The sequence below is a fragment of the Carcharhinus amblyrhynchos genome, chromosome 11 (genome assembly GCF_965287045.1).
Source record: "Carcharhinus amblyrhynchos chromosome 11, sCarAmb.v2.hapA, whole genome shotgun sequence".
In the NCBI taxonomy this organism is placed as follows: Eukaryota; Metazoa; Chordata; class Chondrichthyes; order Carcharhiniformes; family Carcharhinidae; genus Carcharhinus; species Carcharhinus amblyrhynchos.
This window is the reverse complement of record NC_137334.1, coordinates 40435640-40456235: the sequence shown is the minus strand read 5'-3', so window position 1 is coordinate 40456235 and position 20596 is coordinate 40435640. Positions and strand designations below refer to the sequence as shown.

At 41.1% G+C, this 20596-nt stretch overlaps 1 protein-coding gene across 3 annotated transcripts in view; it reads right to left on the bottom strand.

Annotated features, from left to right (window-relative positions):
• sestd1 (SEC14 and spectrin domains 1) overlaps window positions 1-20224 on the bottom strand; it is a 124955-nt gene extending 104731 nt beyond the window's left edge. The window contains exons 1-2 of one of the 3 annotated variants that reach the window (XM_080198900.1): window positions 20078-20224; window positions 5414-5478 (exon numbers count right to left, since the gene is read on the bottom strand). The gene's annotated coding sequence lies outside the window, so the exon portion shown is untranslated. Of the gene's footprint in view, window positions 1-5413; window positions 5479-19752; window positions 19965-20077 lie in introns of those variants that run through there. The other 2 variants (XM_080198901.1, XM_080198902.1) reach the window with 2 other exon arrangements.
• Window positions 20225-20596: the final 372 nt, after the last annotated feature.

Here is a 20596-nt window from a genome sequence, read left to right as displayed (position 1 = left end):
ATTCAAGATCTGCACAGAAAACTAGGAGCTGGAGAGTTCCATGCCAGTTTTCTCACCAGAACTGCCCGTCTGTCAAATTCTCAAAGATTCCACCTAATATTTTGGGTGCAATCGTGGAAATGGTAGCATAGTGATTATGAGTAGTAATACAGAGACCTGGACTAATGATCCAGAAACATAAGGCATTAAAGAATTACATCCCCTTACGGGTTGTAATTTAGAAGGAATTTATTAGCTTGTCTCTGTGACCGATTAACACCTCAAAACTACTGTTAGAATGTCTCTGTTCCTGACAGCACGGCAGGTAGTCTGATTGCTACTTTGTTGTTTGTGTCTCGATAGCCAAAGGTTGAAACTGAAGATGGTTTTTCAATTTCAGCCAAGGCATAATCTTCTCTGTTCATGCCTTGGATTTAACCAGCTGGTTTTCAGTAATATCTTGTTTTCGGAAGACTGTTTTCTGTGCCTGGGTGTGGCTATGATAATAGCTGCTTTTACTCTGGTTATTTGCTCTTGGTATATCATTCTCCTCCCCCCCTGTTGACGTTACCCATCTTGTAGACCCAGCTTTGAACAAATGACTGCCAATTACTTATCTCTCCACTTTGAGGTCACATCTTCTACAGCCAATTGTTTTCCCTAATTGCATAGATAAATGCTTGCTTTTCTCACTAATCTGCATATCAAAACACCCCTTCTGACAGCTGCACTGATCTATTTTGATTTACTATTGGCACATGTATTAGCATACACTGAAAGGTATTGTTTATTGCAAGCTCTACAGACAAAGCATACCATTCACTGCGAAAGAAACAAAGTGCAGAATGTAGTGTTGCAGTCATTGCTAGGGTGTAGAGAAATATCAATATAAGGTAGGTCTATTCAAGTAGGGAAGAAGCTGTTCTCGAGTTGGTTGGTACGTGACCTCAGACTTTTGTATCTTTTTCCTGACAGAAGGAGGTGGAAGACAGTGTGTCTGGGGAATAACAGCAAAATGGACTATTATTTAAATGGTAAAAAATTGCAGCATGCTGCTGTGCAGAGGGACCTGGTGTCCTTGTACAGGAACCTCAAGGAGTTGGTTTGCAGGTGCAGCAGGTAATTAAGAAAGCAAACGGAAATTTTGCTCTTCATTGCTAGAGGGATGGGGTTTAAAAACAGCAAAGTTATGTTGCAGCTGTATAAGGTGCTGGTGAGGCTACACCTGGAGTACTGTATACAGTTTTGGTCTCCTTGCTTGAGAAAAGATATACTGGCACTTGAGGGAGTGCAGAGAAGATTCACTAATTGATTCCGGAGTTGAGAGGGTTGGCTTATGAGGAGAGACTGAGTAGACTGGGGCTATACTCGTTGGAATTCAGAAGAATGAGGGAAGATCTTATAGAAACATACAAGATTATGAAGGGAATAGTAAGATAGAAGCAGAGAAGAAGTTATTTCCACTGGCAGGTGAAACTAGAACTAGGGGGCATGGCCTCAAAATAAAGGGAAGCAGATTTAGGATTGAGTTGAGGAGGAACTTCTGCACCTAAAGGGTTGTGAATCTGTGGAATTCCCTACCCAGTGAAGCAGTTGAGGCTACCTCATGGAATGTTTTTAAGGCAAGGATAGTTAAATTTTTGAACAGTATAGGAATTAAGGGGTTCTTAATGATGCTGGCTGCTTTGCCAAGGCAGTGGGAAGTGTAGGCAGAGTCAATGGATGGGAGGCTAGTTTGCCTGATGAATTCACACCCTTTTGGAGTTTGTGGTGGTCTTTGGCAGGCCAAGAGCCATTCCAAACTGTGATACAACCATCTTATTTCTCCCAATTTCATTTTTAATCTTCATTGTCCTCAACTCTTCTCATCACTTCAATTTTTCTCCAACATTTCTCAGTGCAATACCAATGAATGCAGTGCAAGCTAAAATCAACAGCAACCAACAGATATCAAAATGCATGGCAAATTCTCTTGCATTTCTTTTAATCATTAAAGGCCTCCTCTTGAGCTGTGCAGAGAAATAATACTGTACCACAGTTGATTTGTTTTTAAAATGTAAAGCGGATGATCCCAGGAAATTTATTAACTTTGCAAGAGAACATCAAATATCATGGGCAAAGATGGACTACTTTGTCTCAATGTTCCCCGAACAGACAGCGTAAGAACTAGGAGCAGGAGTAGGCCATCTGGCCCCTTGAGCCTGCTCTGCCATTCAGTAAGATCACGGCTGATCTTTTTGTGGACTCAGCTCCATTTAAACACCCACTCACCATAACTCTTAATTCCTTTACTGTTCAAAAATTTATCTATCCTTGCCTCAAAAACATTCAATGAGGTAGCCTCAACTGCTTCACTGGGCAGGGAATTCCACATATTCACAACCCTTTGGGTGAAAAAGTTCCTCCTCAACTCAATCCTAAATCTGCTTCCCCTTATTTTGAGGTCAGCCCCCATATTCTAGTTCCACCCACCAGTGGAAACAACTTTCTGTTTCTATATGATCTTCCCTCATTCTTCTGAATTCCAATGAATATAGCCCCAGTCTACTCAGTCTCTCCTCATAAGCGAACACTCAACTCCGGAATCAAGTAGTGAATCTCCACTACACCCCTTCCAGTGCCAGTATATCCTTTCTCAAGTAAGGAGACCAAAACTGTATACAGTACTTCAGGTGTGGCCTCACCAGCACCTTATACAGCTGCAACATAACCTTGCTGTTTTTAAACTCCATCCCTCGAGCAACGAGGGACCAAAATTCCATTTGCCTTCTTAATTACCTGCTGCACCTGCAAACCAACACCTTGAGATTTCTGCACAGGAGCGTGCTGCAATTTTTTGCAATTTAGTAGTCCATTTTGCTGTTATTCCTATCAAAATAGATGATCTCACAGAGGCCAGGTTAAAGTCGAACAAGCTAACATGTTTGAGATAACATCCAAGACTCCACTGTGAATGCTGTTGTTTTCACTTTCTTGAAATGATAGTTATGAGATATTAAACCATTAGAGCTTTTCATCTGGCAAGGCTTAGTTATTTATATTGATAATACTTTCACAAGCCTCCGAGGTAGGAAAAGCTATACATAGAACACTACAGCACAAACAGGCCCTTCGGCCCACAAGTTGCACTGATGGTATCCATACCTACCAGTCCTATCTGTAACTCTCAATCCCATTAAATCCCATGTACTCATCCAGAAGTCTCTTAAAAAGGCCCCAGCGAGTTCGTCTCTACCACCACCGACGACAGCCAATTCCACTCACTCACCACCCTCTGAGTGAAAAACTTAACCCTAACATCTCCTCTGCACCTGCTCCCCAGCACCTTAAACTTGTGTCCTCTCATAGCGACCATTTCAGCCCTGGGAAACAGCCTCCAAGAATCCACCCTATCTATACCTCTCAACATTTTATAAATCTCTATCAGGTCGCCTCTCAATCTTCATCTCTCCAGGGAGGAGACCTAGCTCCCTCAACCTATCTTCATAAGGCATGCCTCCCAATCCAGGCAACATCCTTGTAAATGTCCTCTGCACCCTCTCAATAGCTTCCACATCCTTCTTGTAGTGAGGCAACCAGAACTGCACACAGTACTGAAATGGGGTCTGACAAGGGTCTTATAAAGTTGCAGCATTACCTCCCGACTCCTAAACTCAATGCCTCGATTAACGAAGGCTAGCACACCATACGCCTTTCTGACCACATCCCCCACCTGCAAGGCCGATTTAAGAGTCCAATGGACCCAGACCCCAAGGTCCTTCTGCTCCTCAACACTGCTAAGAGTCCTACCTTTGATATTGTACTCTTTTATCCTATTGGACCTGCCAAAAGGGACCACTACACATTTTTCCGCATTGAAGTCCATCTGCCACTTCTCCGCCTAGTCTTGCATCCTATGTCTCGCTGCAACTTCTGACATCCCTCCAGACTACCCTCAACACCACCAACCTTCGTGTCATCGGCGAACTTACTAACCCATCCCTCCACTTCCTCATCCAGGTCATTTATGAAAACGACAAACAGCAAGGGTCCCAGAACAGATGCCTGGGGCACTCCACTGGTGACCAACCTCCATGCAGAAAAAGACCCATCCACAACCACTCTCTGCCTTTTGCAGGCAAGCCAGTTCTTGATCCACAAGGCAACAGCCCCTTGGACCCCATGCCCTCTCACCTTTTCAATAAGTCTTGCATGGGGGAACCTTATCAAACGCCTTGCTGCAGTCCATGTAAACCACATCCACTGCTCTTCCTTCGTCAATGCGTTCAGTCACATTTTCAAAGAACTCAACTAAGCTCGTAAGGCATGACCTGCCCTTGACAAAGCCGTGCTGATCATACTAAACTTCTCTAAAATCTTCATAAATCCTGTCCCTCAGAATCCTCTCCATCAACTTACCAACCACTGAGATCATTTAAGTTAATTTAAGTTCAACTTATACAGGTACAAACAAACATAAGCAAAATACGGACAGGAAACTTAAATATTTAAAAATTGAAAAGCAAGATGTGCAGAATGAAATAGTCAATTGCCCAACTTTCTTCTTCAAAAAAATTGGGCCACTCCAACTGATCAAGACATTGCACCAAGGAACAAACCAGTAATGATTGTTCCTAAGCTTTTATTTAGATAGTGGTTTTATTTTGCAGACAGAAACAACAGGTACACATTGCACCTGTTTCAACTAAACAAAATAAGTAGTAACAATTCAGTAGTTCATTCCTCAGGGCAATGCCTTGACCAGAGTCAAGCTACCTGGTTCAAATTTTCAAACAATGCTTGGCAGTTAACTGTCAGTCACCATTAACAGTACATTCTCAAGTGGTGGGCAAATGGACTCTGCCAACCAAAGTCCATTTGCCCACCAATCAGCATTCTCCTCTCATACAATATAAATTGCTGTTTCCCCTTGCAATTGTCCTGATGAATGCAAGACTAAAAGCTTTAACAAAATGTATTTTTTCAGCAATACTCAAGCTTTCATTTAGTTGAAAAAGGTGCTGTGTGTGGACATGTTCCTTCTGTCTGCAAAGGAGGACCTTGTTCCATGCTGCATTCTCCATGGAAACACCTCCACCAGAGTCCGTTTGCCAATCAATGTGTACTCTCTTTTCAGGCAGCATAAACCGTCATTCCCCTTCACTATTAGAATTTTTCTGCAAGCTGTCCTGATAAAAGCAAGAGAAGAGACTTTGGTTTTAGACTCACCAGCCAGGAGGAACATCTTAACTACAACCACCCTATCACTTTGTGTTAGAATTTTGTACGTTCCCATTATGCCATTCCTTTTTTTCAGCAATTATTATTAAGTGCTGTACTACCAAACAACTTTATAAAAAAAAAGTTATCTACCTAGATTGTTGACCCCTTCTTGTGGATTATTTTATATAATATTCTTGAGATGTATAGCATTGATACAAGTGTTAAAACTTACCTGAAGGATTTCTGTTAGCAAACACATGGCCCATTGGTGTCTCAAAATTCATTACACTCCATGTCCTAAAAAAGAAAACAATAGTAAAGCTATGTCACCAGTGGCAAACCAATAAAGGGGAGTGCACACTGAGAAAGGAGTAAAGTTATAAACAAATTTTGAATCAATTATGAAATCAATGCATCAGAACATAAGTAGTACGAGAAAGTTGGCATGTAGAGGGATAACACATCCCAATCACCTCTTATAAAGATAGGAGATGAACAATAAAATATCTTTGGTGAGCTGAAAGTCATATATGGTAGAGCACAATAAAAGGAGGACTTTAGAAAAGTCAAGCCTGCATTGCAAAGGAATGACAGTTTCAAAGAACACAGAAAATTACAGCACAGGAACAGGACTTTCAGCCCTCCAAGCCTCCACTGACCATGTGCCCGACTTAACTAAAATCCCCTACCCTTCCGGGAACCAAATTCCTCAATTCCCATCTTATTCATGTACTTGTCATGACGCCCCTCAAAAGTTACAACCATATCCACTTACGCTATCTCCCCCAGCAATGAGTTCCAGGCACCCACTACTGTGTAAAAAATCTGCCTTGTACATCTCCTTTAAACCCTGCCCCTTGCACCTTAAACTGACTCTTCCACTCTGAGAAAAAGCTTCAGTGGGGGCAAAACAAAAGGAAAACAGTTAGAGCCAAGAATTCTTACTCAATTTATAGCAATAAATCAGATGTGGCTTTTAAAGCTCAGTTCCTGCTAAACAAAACATTATAAGCATATGAACCCTTTTCACCTCAAGCAACACTATCAATTTAACACAATTCTGCAACAGAAACAAAGGACATAGGAACAAGAGCAGGCATTTCAGCCCATCATGCTGTTCTTCCAATCAATTAGGTCATAGTTAACTATCTACCTCATTGTCACTTTCCCGCATCATTTCCAAATCCCTTGATGTTATTAGTGGCGCCAGAAATTCATTGAGCTTTCACAATTCCCAGGTAGAAAATTCCAAAGGTTCACCACCTTTTTAGTAAAGAAATTCCTCATCATCTCAGTCTTAGACACCCCATCCCTTATTTTGAGATAATGTTCCCTGGTTTTAGGCTCACCAGCCAGGAGGAGCATCTTAGCTACATCCACCCTGTTGCCTCGTGTTAGGGAACACACACCCAACTCTCCTTAATCTCTCCTCAGAAGACAATCCCACTATCCTAGGGATTAGTCAGGTTAAACTCCTTTGCACTCACTCTATGCAAAGTATATTCCTCCTTCGATAAGGGGACACAATACTCTGTACAACTGCAGCAAGACATTTTCTACCAAAGTGAGTAACTTCACACTTATTCACATTATATTCCATCTGCCATGTTTTAGCCCATTCATTTAACCTTCCAACTCCTCTTGAAACCTCTTTATAACTTACATTCTCTCTCAGTTTGGTGTCATCAGCAAATTTAGAAAATAAAATATAAATGATTTGAATATGGGAACCAGTTATAAGTTGGGAACAGCTGTGGTCGTTGCACTGATTCGTGTGGTACTCATGTGGAACTCTAATTTTAATTTCCTAGCGTCCCGAGCAGTACCTTATCAAAAGTCTTCCGAAGATCCATATACACCAGTCACTGGTTCTCGTTTATCAATGCTACAAGTAATATTCTCAAAAGAACTACAACAAGTTTGTTAAATATGATTTTCTTTTCAAAAATCCACATTGACTCTGCCTAATGTTATTGTTCTTTTCTAAATGTCCAGTTATCATATCTTTATAATACATTCTAACATTTTCCCTATTATTGACTAACAGCTCTGTAATTCTTAATTGTATCTCACTTCTTCAATAATGGATTTACATTTGCTACTTTCCAGTCCACAGGAACTTTGCCAGAAACTTACATCTATACTCAATAGAATTTTGTAATCCAATTATAACATGATAAAAACAATATGCCTAGCAAGCATTTTTTGCCCTCCATATTTCAAAATAGTCAACATAAAGAAATTTCTGTCTTCCGAATGTACAAAGAAATAGGAACAGAAAAATTGAATAAATTTGCCTGGTGCTTCATAACTAACTCTATTACCAGAACATAAGAACAAAAGAAATAGGAACAGGACAATGTCTGATCTTCTGCCTCAACTTCACATTCCTGCACCTCCCCATATGCTAGATGCCCCAACACCAAAAATATATGAGAGCCTTGAATATATCCAATTATGGAATATCCGTAACACTCTCAGATAGAGCATTCTAGAGTTTCACAACCCTCTAACTGAAGAAATTTCTCCTCATCATGGTCCAAACTAACCAACTCCTTCTCAAGGCAACCATGATCTACGTTCCCTATTCTTGGGAAATAACCTTTCAATCTATTGGACCCTTCCCTCTGGCCTCTTGATCTTTTCATTGAGTATTATCGATGTGACCAAGATAGTCTCAATTTATTTACTCTCCTCAATCGCTCTAACCCATTTCCCTCTGAACTTGCTGCACCCCATTCTCTTAGGTCCAGCCCTAACATCATTATTAAACCTGCTGACAAGGGGTGGTTCTTTCATTGTCTGACAAACTGATCTGGGTCTTGCAAAGGTTTAGTGTCAACTCTCTGATCTCCTGCTAGATCACCACTGAACATGGTCATAATTTCCAGAACACTCACTGACCTCATCTACTCTGATGATCTTCAATTGGCTCTTTTCTCTCTCCACAGATGCTGTCAGAGCTGCTGAAATTTTCCAGTATTTTCTGTTTTTGTTACTCTAAAGTAACTCCACAGATCACAGCCATCCTCTGGCTGGCTGAACTTATTTTCTCATTGAACAATTTATTCTTTAACTCATCTGAACTTCCTCCAAATAAAAAAGGGTTTCTATCAGTAGGAGTAAGTGCCCTAGCTATGCCTGCTTTTTTGTACGACAACATGATGAACTTCTCTTGTTGCAGTCCTACTCAGCATCTCTGGCATGCCCTAAACTGGATGTCATCTTTAACTTTGCTTCTAATTTCCAACCTTTTTGCATTTTCACATGATCCATGGCCAACTCTTCCCTTCCCTGATTTCTGTATCCTTCCATTGATAAAAGCCAATAATGTTCAGGTCATGATGAATTGAGCGGCACCGTCAGACCTTTGTGAAATTTAGTTTGAGTTTCTCGTCTAACATCCCCAGTAGTTGATAAAGTTCCTAGTCCAGCTATGATCTTTTCCTTCTGCTAGCTGCAGTCCCTTGTTCTCTGTGACACACCACCTCTCTCTACCCAGGGATTTTTTTTAAAATTAGATTGCCTAAGAGTCCTAGTCTACCCATCGCTAAACCAATCGCTCTGTCATTTGTTTTCAGATGTTAAACCTGGCACGTGATTTTCAGTAGTACTTGATTTGAGTCTCATCCCTACAGTAACCACGTCATATATAGAAAACAGAAGTGTTGGAACACTCAACAGGTCTGGCAGCATCTGTGAAGAGTGAAGCAGAGTTAATGTTTCACATTTAATATATGAGTCTTCACCAAAACAGAAAAAAAAAGGGGTTCTGATGAAAAATAATAGACACGCTTTTCTCTCCACAGATGCTGCCAGACTTGCTGAGTTTTTCCAATATTTTAAATTTCCAGCATCTGTAGCATTTTGTCTTTGCCTAACAAGTCACATGCTTTTTTTTTCCCCTCTTGAATTGAGTGTCTGTTTGAACCATAACCACCTTATAAAACCTCACATTTGTATTATCTGCAAACTTGGAAATCCATGCACACTATTTCTACTTATTCCTCTAACTCCCTAGAAATTGTTAATAAATCTGTTGAATGGTATTTCCCTGTCTTAAAACATGTTGGGCGGGATTTTATGGCCTCGTTTGGGCAAGACTGGAAATTCCCCCCAGTCAATGGAGATTTCTATTGTTGGACTATTTGACCCAGAGGCGAGTTTGACACCCAGTGGTGTTTGGAGTGACTTGAGGTGGAAGCCAGTTACAATAGGATGGCTGAAAAAGCAGCCATGACTGGACTTGCAGTTGTCTGAAGACATGCAGATGGCTCAGTGGCAAACATTACTGCCTCACAGCGCCAGGGAATAATTCAATTCCGGCCTCAGGTCATTCTCTGCTTGGAGTCTGCACGGGTTTCCTCTGTGTGCTCCGGTTTCCTCCCACAGTCCGAAAGACGTGCTGGTTGGATGCATTGGCCATGCTAAAAATTCTCCCTCAGTGTACGAGGACATGTGCTGGAGTGTGGGGACTAAGAGATTTTCACAGTATTAATGTAAGCCTACTTGTGACACTAATAAATAAACCTTATAGCAGAGTGCACAGAGGACTAGTGTTAGCATGGGCAGGTACCCTGGTCTTTTTGGATATCTTCCCTGAGACTTTAATAAATGCTATCTTCAAGAGATATTCCGGTCCCTCTGTCCAGAAGAAAAAATGCCCCAAGCAAGACCAAACAAACATGGATGGAAGTGACATAGAAGTCTGTAGCCGGAAGTCACCGGGACTACGTAGGTGCAATCCAAAAAGTACTTCAATAAATTGGCAAAGGTCTGGAAAGGGAAATGGCACCTGGGTGACAGATGTCAAACTCTGTAACAAGCTGAACAGATTGAGTGCCTGTAATTCTCCTTCACGTGGTCAGGAAAACTGAGCATCACTGACTCAGCAGCAACATTCATACATAGTGCACTATCACTGAAGAACACACCATTTTATGAATGTCAAATTGGAATGATTGTGGAAGGTCAGTATAAATCCGTCTCTCTGCATCCTGTAGGAAAGAGCGCACAAAACGAAATCAGTCAGGTAGCAGTGTGCAGAGCTCCACATGTTGTCCCCCAAGGAGGGGACAGAGTTGGAGATCACTAGAGTGCCAAAATGATAAATCACGTACACTAGTGAAACACGGGTCTATCCACAGCAGGGTCATTTGATAACTCAGGCAGATGAATGAAGGGCATGGAAACCATTTCTGTCTAAATGTGTTCTATGGCTGTTCATGCGCTGTCATCTACTGAATTGCCTGTGATGAGGCACTTGCTGAGTGGCCAGAATTCTCATGACCACCTTCTTGTCTTCTCCACAGGGTCAGCTGCAGAGAAGCAGGGTGTTGAAGCCCTATTGTCACCACCTCCTCGGCAGAGAGGAGATGTTAGTAAGCCAACACCAAGACATCGTTCCTGCACACCTTTCACTCACAGACACATTCTGGTTGGACCTCAGTTGCACCAGGTGAACTATGTACCATAAGTGAGCAAGGAGAAAGTAAGGCAGAGTAAGGCAGTCCCCTTGGAAGGCAAAAGGACAATCACAGGCAAACTGTTTTGGGCAGAGATGCTGTGCCTTGGGTGTCTCAAACAAGACGACCATTGGAGGTAGATGAATTCCTGAATGTTGAAGATCCCAAGGCATCGCAGAGCCATGGGCAGTAAATGAAGCAGCACGTGTACCATCACAGCTCAGGGATTCAAATGGTTGAGCTCCTCCATTGAGGAAGTTGCCAACCTCTTAGAGAGCCATATCCAATCAATGGGTGCAGGAGTAGTACACTGACATACATTGAGACAGTAACAATCACTGCTGCAGAGATCACTCAGTGTCGCTAATAGCATTGAGATACAAGAAGTGGATTTCCACTGCATTCCAACCGGTGGCCTTGTCCAGTATATTGGAGCTGCTATGAAAGGGCTAAAGCAGTCAAAGACGCTGATGTGTGGGGCTGCCTCTCATGGGACAGAGCATTATCCCTTACTTCTTCAGCCCTTCAAACTCAGAACCCATAAGTGCCGCAAGGCTGTGACAAAAGCTGCATCTACAATAAAACAGGAACCCCGAAGGGCACTTCCACAATGAGGATGGGAGTCACATGCATCTCAGCCACAAGTAGAATTAAAGGAGCAGGCTCTCCACCTTACCTCAGAAACCAGGGGAGCTCCCAGAAGAAGTGAACAGGAAACAAAGGTGCCACATTATTAACCACTTGGGTGATGATTTCTCAGCTAGACATTTACTTTTCCTTTATTGTAATATTGATCGTACAAATGAGCATACTTTTGCATTTTTATTGCCTACTAATAAAACGGATATGGTGCTGAATATGCACACGAGTTGCTGGGTATGACATGGTCCCAGGGTGAGTGTTGTGGAAGACCTATGACTATGGAGATCCCATTTTCAATCTATATGGGTGGCAACATGATTCAGATGCATATGTGTGCTGAATAACCATTCTCTGATGAAAGAGGAGTTATAGAGCCATCTGTTAGAAGAGCTGTGAGCCACTCAAGTGAAATGCTGCTGGATTATCATCCTTGTGGCCATGCCAGGCATGCAATTGCCAAAAGGCTGCAGATAGCCTCAGTGATTTCCTCCCACTGTTTAAGCAGTAGGCTCTTTCATCCTCAGCTTGCTTCGCTTCCCATCCTCCTCCAAAAGCAGAGTGGTGTTCCAGATCCTCCTCTCCATCCAGCTCCAGATGTCTTTGTGTAGTCTTTTGCATCAAAGAACCACTGTCCCACAGCTTTGGTGTTTAGTGTTGGGTTTTGAAAAAATGCTGTACATAATTAACTATAGACTGAGACGTCACATTGATGAAAATGTAATCAAATCCAACGTCAGCTTTTCAAGATAGATAACTTCCAAGTTAGGGGACGGAATGATGTTTTCCAATTCTTTTATCACAAATCTCAGTTGAACACATTGGATTTGACGTGGGCTCACAGAGGACTTTGGTCCTCCTGATGTTCAAGGCAAGGCCATATTATTGTATGTTTTAGTAATTATGTCAACAATTATTACAAAACTCATCTCCAAACTACGTGGCCTGGACCTCAGCTCCTCCCTCTGCGAATGGATCCTGAGCTTCCTAACCCACCGACCACAATCAGTAAGAATAAGCAACATCTCCTCCACAATCATCCTCAACAGCAGTGTTCTCAGCTCCCTAGTATACTCCTTATGCATCCATGACTGAGTGGCCAAATTCCCCTCCAACTCGATTTTCAAGTTTGCTGACGACACCACCATAGTGGGTTGGATCTCAAACAATGACGAGACAGAATGAAACAGATGCAACAACAATAATTTCTCCCTCAATGTCAACAAAATGAAGGAGATGGTCATTGACTTCAGGAAGTGTAATGGAGAACATGCACCTGTCTACATCAACGGGGATGAAGTAGAAATGGTCAAAAGCATCAAGTTTTTAGGTGCCTAGATCACCAACCTGCCCTCATCCCATCATGCCATCACTATAATTAAGAAAGTCCACTAACACCTCTACTTTCTCAGACTCAGGAAATTTGGCATGTCAGCTACAACTCTCATCAACTTTTACAGATGGACCACTGAAAGCATTCTGTCTGGTGTATCACAGTTTGGTATGGCTTCTGCTCTATCTAAGACCGCAAGAAACTACAAAAGGTTGTGAACGTAGCCCAATCCAGCCTCCCATTCATTGACTCGGTCGACACTTCCTGCTGCCTCAGCAAAGCAGCCAGCATAACTAAGGACCCCACACATTCTCTCTTCCACCTTCCATCAGGAAAAAGATACAAAAGTCTGAGAGCACGTACCAACTGACTTGAACAGCTTCTTCCCTGCTGCCATCAGACTTTTAAATGGACTTACCTCACATTAAGTTGATCTTTCTCTACACTCTTGCTATGACCGTAACACAACATTCTGCACTCTCTCGTTTCCTTCTCTATGAATGGTATATTTTGTCAGTATAGCACACAAGAAACAAGACTTTTCACTGTATACGAATACATGTGACAATAATCGAAATCAAATATTTGTTGCAGTTCTTCTTCAGAGTGAGCACTGACTTGTGCATCATCAGCATACTGTTGTTACAGAAGTGGTTATTATTTTGATTTAGACTTCAACTGGTTGAGATTCAAATGCTTATAGCAGTGCAATAAATTATAAGCACAACTGAGGTGGGGAAGTCTGTCAGCAGTTTATTGCAAGAAAGATTAAGAATAGTGTTGATGAAACAACATACCTTGTATTTGACACCTATTTTAGCAGGGAAAAGGTCTGTGCTGGAGCCATTGCACAGTACAGCTAACTGCATTCCATTACAATGGAGATGCAGAAATAAGACAAATCAAAGTGCAATAACTACAGGGGCTTGCAAAACCCAAATCAAAACAGCTATTGTTAAATATAATTCTGTGATTAGGCAGCACTTATTGAACATTTCTAAGTGTGCTAAAGGCAACACTCGCAACCAACTCAAGATCGTCAGTCAAGGTCAAAATGTTTCATTTATGTTTGCTTGAAGCAGCATTTTCTCAAACATATGGGCCCATTCTCTTCAAACAAAAGTAAAATGTTCAAGCCTTGCTCCTTTTTTGAATTACCAGATAATATGGGAAGCTTACAGTTCTCTGTTGTTTTTTCCATGGAATGCCTCAACCAGAAATCGCTTCCTTCGTCAACATGTCTCTCTTCTCAGCAACGAACAAAATTATCAAGTTACGCTGAATTAAATTACAATTTATACGAGGCAGAAAATTGGTGAGGCTGCATTGAGAATTTAATGCTTATACCCTTCCTGCTGCAAAAAAGAGTATTTAAATAAAAGGGGTTCAAAAAAGAATGACAATGATTGCAGAATTATGTGCCTAAAGTTATGAGGAAAGATTTACAGAACACTATTCTGAAGTCAAAAATTCAAGGTTTTAGAAGTAATGAAATATTGATAATGAAATATGAATTATTTAACCAAATTGCAACTGATCAACAAAACAGAAAGTAGACATGTTTCAAAACAAGATCAGCAATTAAAACAAATCAATCCTGTCTCCACTTTCCCATTGCACATATTAGATCTTCCATGTGTCAATTTATATTTTTCTTCTCAACAGAGCTAGATAACCAGCCAGGTAATAAAAATTGATTGAAGGTACTGGCTATCATATTACACTAAGGGAGTAGGTAGATGATTCTTATCCTTCCAGAGTTAGTAGAACATTTTAGAATTCTATTAAAATGTAATTACAAGACAATTTCAAGGATACACATCCTTTGACAAAGCCAGAGTTGAGAGATGGGAGTCAAGTGACATGATTCTCTAGTTGTTCAAACCTGTCATATTGCTTTGCTGTACTGAAAGCTCCAACTGCCATTTCACCAACTACAAGCAGTGGAAAAAGGGCTCTGCCCATATTGAACACCTATCTCCCATCGACACTGTTTCTACTGGAAATTCTGTATCAATGCTGATTGATCACTGTAAGCCTATTCTCACATGCTAAGTCAACTCCATTGGAGAGTGAATTATACAGCATCGGCTTTCAACCTGTTGACTTCCGTGAAGGAATACCTCATTGAGCTTTGATTCTGAACTCTGGACTCAAATGAAACAATAAATCGTTTCCCTGTGGTCTTTGCTCTGTACATCTTTCTTTTCTCTGTCCCTCTTTTACTTTTTGACTGTAAAGGAGGCAAAGCTGCCACACTCCTCCTGTTTTTGGGTGTTTGCAAATAAATTAATCCTTTGAGTTCATCTTACCTTGAGTTTGCTGTGGGGTTATTCCTAAAAAAAATTGGATCACACAAAAATCGGAGAGTTACGAAATACGCAACTGCTTATAAAAAAGGAGGAAAACAAATCAGAACACCTTTTTGTTCAGTTTTTGAGTAGTAGACAGTCATTGGGCACTCCCAGTCCACGTCTGAAGCAATCATTTTGATGAACTTGAAGTACCGCTCACAACTGCAGGACAGATCTCAAAGCTGTTGTGTTGCATCTGACACACCACTCAAACATTGATCTAAGAAAAATACTGTATTGCAAAGTTTTACTCCAAATCCTGGTAATGTTTGTTCAGTAGATACATACAAGGTATATTTAAATGTATTACATACACACATTTTAAATTAATGAATGCGGCTAAAAAAGTATCACCACACCTAGGCAGCCATTTCTACTACAGAATACTGCTTCGATTATTAGTTTTTCTATACTATCAATTTCGTTTCACAATGATCCTATTCCCAGGTCCAACCACACCAGCTGACGAACTATTCACGTAAAGAAACAAGTTCCAAACAGCAAGATCAATATTTAAACAAAAAGCTGGCCATGTTCCATTATAATCAAAGATGGCTAAGTGTAAATCTAAATTCAGCTAAGGCAGCAATTTTCTTTCAATTTTCATTACAACAAAATATGTCTGCTAACCCTGCCTTGATAATTGTGTAGTCTTGCTCTACATCAGAGGACTGTTGCTATGGCAACAAATACTTGCTGACAATGGTACGCTGTAATCAATGACCTTGGGAATAAGGAATGTCACCATAAAAATCCTCAAGTGACTTCGTGCATTAACTGAAACAAATCCTAACCATTTACAAAGATGAACACCTAAGATTTTGTCCCACACGATAAAAGACGAGAACTTAGTTTTTGTACATTAGCTTTAAGTTAGTTCATCTCTTAAATATAATAGTTCTGTATATTATTCCTTATTGACAAAATAGAGATCTATATTAAACATACTGACTAAGTCCATCTCATATACAATTAGAAAATTAAATAAGTTACATAGAGGAGTTAGGTGTTTAAAATTTCTAGAACTTTTGCAGCACTTCAAAAATAAACAATTTTGCTCTCTCTAGTTACAGGTGCCAGACTTCTTGGGACGTGTCAACTCTCTTTTTTGGAGAGCAACGTAATGGGGCTATAATGGTTGGATTTGAAAAACTGTTAGAATTAATCCCATCAGCGAAATAATGGTTTGCTACACTCATGAAATTACTGAATTCAATCTGTGCAATACTGGTAAAAAAAAATCTGAAATCCATGACAAATTGCATATTTAAAATAAAGAAAAGTTTGCACTTCAAATGAGCAAAATGATGGAGCTTGTGTCTCAGAATTATCTCAGGTGTTCTATCCTATAAGGCAAATATCTAGTACATAATATGTTTTAGAATATAACATTTGGTATTAGGAATTGAAGTTTTAACCGTAGATAAATGGAGCATCTGATAACAAATTAGTAAACACAACTTTGATATATATGCAACTGCGCCAGGGCCACTCAGTTCTTGACCTCAGTACAACTTTGGTCCAAACAAGAGGTACAGTGACAGTGGATGCCCTTGACACCATGGCTATATTTGACTGAGTATGGAATCAAGGTGCCCTACAAAAACTGGAGTCCGCAGGAATCAAGGGGAAAGCTTTCCAATGATTGGAGTCATACCAAGCACAAAGGAAGGTGGTTTTGATTGCTGGAGGTCAATCAGATCAGCCCCAGAGAATCAATGAAGTTCCTCAGGGTAACGACCTAGGCCAAAACATCTTCAGCTACTTCATCAACTACCTTCCCTCCATCAAAAAGTCAGAAATGGGGATGTTCACTAGCGACTGCTCCACATTGTGCCTATAATGTCTCAAGAAGCTTGACCTGAAAGGAAAATAGCTTGTTACAGAATGCAAACTAAAACCACTACTGTGGTATACACACACTGGTCCCTGCATGGGACTACAGTTCAGCAGGCCCAGCAGTCTTGTTGCCAGGTGAACTCATACTCACTGAGCCCCCAGGGAGATCTGTGATTCCTCATGGTGGTTACGACAGTGCCATTCACAACTCTTCAGATACGGTTTATCCAATATTACCTCGACAACTTTCGGGCTTGTATTGGTAATTGGCAAGTAACATTTGTATCACATAAGTGCCATACAATCACCATCCTCACAGAGATGCCATTGAATGTCATCTCCCCATGACATTCAATGGTATTACTATCACTGAATCATCCACTATCAATATTCTGGGCATTACCATTGATCAGAAATTGAGTTGGAATGGCCATATAAATACTGTAGCCACAATTGCAACTTGGAGGCTAAGAATTCCACAGTAACTTAAGTCCCCACAGCTCGTCCACCATCTACAAGGCACACGTCAGGAGTGTGATGGAATACTCTGATTGCCCGGATTAGTGCAGCTCCACACCAATCCACTGGATTGGCAACTCACTGACAAACGTTCATTCCCTCCATCACTGATGTAAAGTGACAGCAGTGTGTCTCATCTACAAGATGCCCTGCAACAATTCATCAAGGCTCCTTCAACAGCACCTTCCAAACCAGCAAACTCTACCATTGAAAAGTACAAGGGCAGCAGATGCAAGTTTTCCTCCAAGTCACATATCATCCTTGAAAATATATCACCACTCCTTTGCTGCGCTGGGTCAAAATCTTGGAACTCCCTTCCTAATAACACTGTGGGTTAATCTACACAAATTGCACCAATTCAAGAAAGCCGCTCACCACCACCTCCTTAAGAACAATCAGGGATGGGCAATAAATACCAACCTTGACAGCAATACCCACATCCCATAAAAGGTGGGGGCGGAAGAGTGTTGCAGTGCGAGTGAAAAGTAAAACTGAGTTCATAGCATAAGTAAACAACTATTGTGTTACTGCTTTCTTTGTTTAATTCTTGATACAATAAAGGTTGTTTCTGTTTAAAAATGTGAAAGCCGGTGGTGTGGTTCTGTCAGTTAATTACAGGGTATTTTGATTTCTTTAAACATTAACAATCCATAAGAGGATTGTTATACCTGCCAACTTTTGTTGAACAATGCCCTCTATCACTGTAAATGTAAAGGTGTTTCATATCTGATATGTTAAAGATGGGGTTAGTTTTGTCAAATTTAGTTTTAACAAGATCAGTTTTGCTTTGTTTTTACTAAGCCTCAAATGAGCACTTCTCGATAATCTGACTTTATTACAACCTGTCTGTTACTGTTGAGTGCAACAGAAGTAATATATTTTTTAATTTGGGGGAACTGCTGAATTTCAGGAGAGATAGTATGACTCAAGAGAAATATTGCATAAGAGTGGGGAAGAACAGGAAAAATGACTTGCATTTATATAGCATTTTTCATCTCAGGATGCACCATTTTACAGCTAATTAAATATTTTATAAAGTATAGTCACTATTGTAACATGGGAAACACACCACTTTACCCACATGAAACTCCCACAAATGGCAATGAAATAGATCATGTATTTTAAGTGTTAGACCACTGGTGACAGTAGAAAGGACCATAGTTTCAACATCTCATCACACAGCACAGCACTCCCTCCAAGCTGTACAGAAATGTCATTCTTGATTATGTGCTGAAGTCTCATAAGTGGAGCTTAAATCCATGTCTTTCTGATTCAGAGGCAAGAGTGTTATCACTGAGCTATGTCTGACACAGACTTTTGGTGTTGACAGGAGGAATGTGGACCACAACACTACATGAAGTCCCTGCTCTTCTGCAAACAGCAGAGGATTTTGTATGTCCTCCTGATAAAGGAGGCACGGCCTCAATTAATACATCAGCCAAAAGATCTCCCAACAATACAACACCTCACTCTTCTAAAAAGAGTTTGATTCAATTTTGTGCAAAATTGCATACTAGTTCATGAACTTATAACTTTCTGACTCAAAGATAAGCATCTGACCAAATGAGTCAAAATGACATCCAACTCTGACTTAAGTGACTGCAGTACACCCAAGCACCATTTGCAATTAACTAGATAACTGGAATCTTTGACTGAAACATTGAAGGAACAAACCGTGAGTGGGGAGGTTAGCAGGATTCGACTCATTCAGTTCCAAATAAAGCTACTTCACCAATATGTAGCTGAATAAATAGTGGAAAACATTGGTTACCAACATGGAGAACAATCTTTTTAGTGGGTTGAACTATTACCATCCTGTTGGGCATGTGGGAATCACGTAGCCTTGGATTTTAACAAACTAAGCCTTGCCTCGACTTACGAAAGCATCTGCTACAGAGCCACAACACTCACATTGCCCATCAAGTAAAAAGACTATCTATGCAGATTACTTGGTTTAGTCTTCCAAGCGTAGTAGTGATGGATTTACAGATATCAGAGAGCCAGTTGACGATTTTAAACCTCATCACCCCAGTATTATGAAAATGGTCCTACTTCGTACTGCAGCATTTGTCCGACATCTCCTAAAAGAGGACGGCAACTTGATACATCAAGAACAGCAGATACCGTTAGTTTTTTTGTGATTTCCCTCCCAACCCACAGGAAGTACTCATCCCCTCTTTTCGAAAATGGCTGGGGTGTGCAAACAACACTGCACTCTGCCGACTGACTTTCAACATCAGGACACGTTTACCAAGAAGAGTGGAAAGCGCAGATTACAACTGTTTTTTTTAAAAACACAAAAACAGAACCAAGCCTTTACTTTAAAAAAAACCAATACTGTGACAGCGATTGGGAAAGAAGCACCAACTGGCAGTGGGCGCTGCCGCTGAACAAAGCTCCGTCCACCCCACCTCAGGCCTACCTTTTCCCCTCAATCCTCTCAAGCCTTCAGCCTAGTAACAGCCGCAGATCGTGATTTCTTCCACACACACACACAAAATGTAAAAAAACACAGGCACAAAATGAGATGTCCAGCTCCAATTCAACCCGCGGAGCCGATTCTGGTTCGGCTTCGGGAGAAGGGAACAAGGCCGCCTCGCTACCCGGGGCAGACTTGCTCCTTTGTTGCCCGGGGAGACTCCACTCTGCCCCACCCCCTCCCCCACCGCATAGCCCCACCCAGCCACGCGCACAGGTGAATGAGCACGAGACCACCGCCCCCCCCCCGAGATGCTGCACCCGCTCACCTGGAGGATAAGCACTGCCCGCTGCTTCCCTGCTGCAAATCCCGGCACTGCCCTTCCACTGCGGGTTTCTCTTCCCCCCTCTCTCTCTCTCCTCTCCCTGGCAATGCAAGAGCAGCAACAGCAACCCGTTCACTGCAAGCAATCTCAATTAACGCTGCCTGCGGCTCTCAGCAACGTTTTTAACATATTAACGTCTGATTCAAAATTAATGTTTCGCACACAACAAATATCCTGCTTGCACAACAAAGCAGAAGTTTCCACCATCTCCCAATGCAGTGCCGTACGATTGAGTTCAGCGCACAGATGAAAATCCACCACATTAATAAATCTCACGACAGAGGGAAAATAAACCTGAAATTCAGCAAAATTAACTTAGTTTTCATGTCTTGATCGCATTTTACCAAAATCATTCCCTTTTTCTTTTCAACAAAAGATTGTCTGTTTCTTGATATTGTCTGATAAACTTTGAGTATATTAAAAACGACCAAAGATGATTTCTTAAACTGCATGAGCAACTCA